The sequence below is a fragment of the Tiliqua scincoides genome, chromosome 8 (assembly GCF_035046505.1).
Source record: "Tiliqua scincoides isolate rTilSci1 chromosome 8, rTilSci1.hap2, whole genome shotgun sequence".
In the NCBI taxonomy this organism is placed as follows: Eukaryota; Metazoa; Chordata; class Lepidosauria; order Squamata; family Scincidae; genus Tiliqua; species Tiliqua scincoides.
In genome coordinates this window covers 40,874,780-40,875,545 of record NC_089828.1, presented here as the reverse complement: position 1 = coordinate 40,875,545, position 766 = coordinate 40,874,780, and positions in this window count along the sequence as shown.

Genomic DNA, 766 nt, shown 5'->3' with positions numbered 1-766 from the left:
GTCTGTTGTACTTTCTTGTGTATATGTTAAAACATCAGAGGATTGTAGAGCTGCAGAAGCAGAGCTTTTGTATCTGAGTTTTGCCAAAATTCCTCCCAATACTTCTGTTATATTTCTAACCCATGCTATTTTGATGGAGCACAAGGAGCTCTCTTCCTTCTCCGTTTAACCCTACAGCAGCCCTATGAAGAAGGTTAGACTGACAGATGGTGGCTAGCCCAGACTCACCCAGTTTTGTGTATGAGTAGATATTTGAACTTGGATCTTCTCAGTCCCAGTCCAGCATTTTTACCCAGTGCTTTCTCAAAACCAGTAGCCAAGATATTGTTTCATTAGTGAGATGTCATATAAGGGAACTACCTGCCCTCAGAGAGTACACCCCTTTGTTTCTCCTCCAGTCTCAGAAATCTACATTGGGAGGGAATTTGTGTTGCATTGATTATTGGAAGAAGGCATGCTGCGATTAGTCACTCATGCATAGTAGCAAATAAGCAGCATTGTTCGACTCTAAGGGCAAGTAATTCTTCCATGTAGAATGTGATCCAGACTTATCTGACCTGGAGCAGCAGCAGAATCGTACACCCAGCAGAGGCCAATGGAAAGAAGGCAAGACCAGAGCAGTGACTCATTCAGGGATGCAGTGGGCCGCATCTTCCACAGGTGAGCACTCTGGGATTACAGAAGCCTTTATTGAGTGTGCTTCTTGTAGCCTGTAGTTTGAGAATTCTCAACACGGTAGTGTTCTGCACTTGAACCCATAGTACAA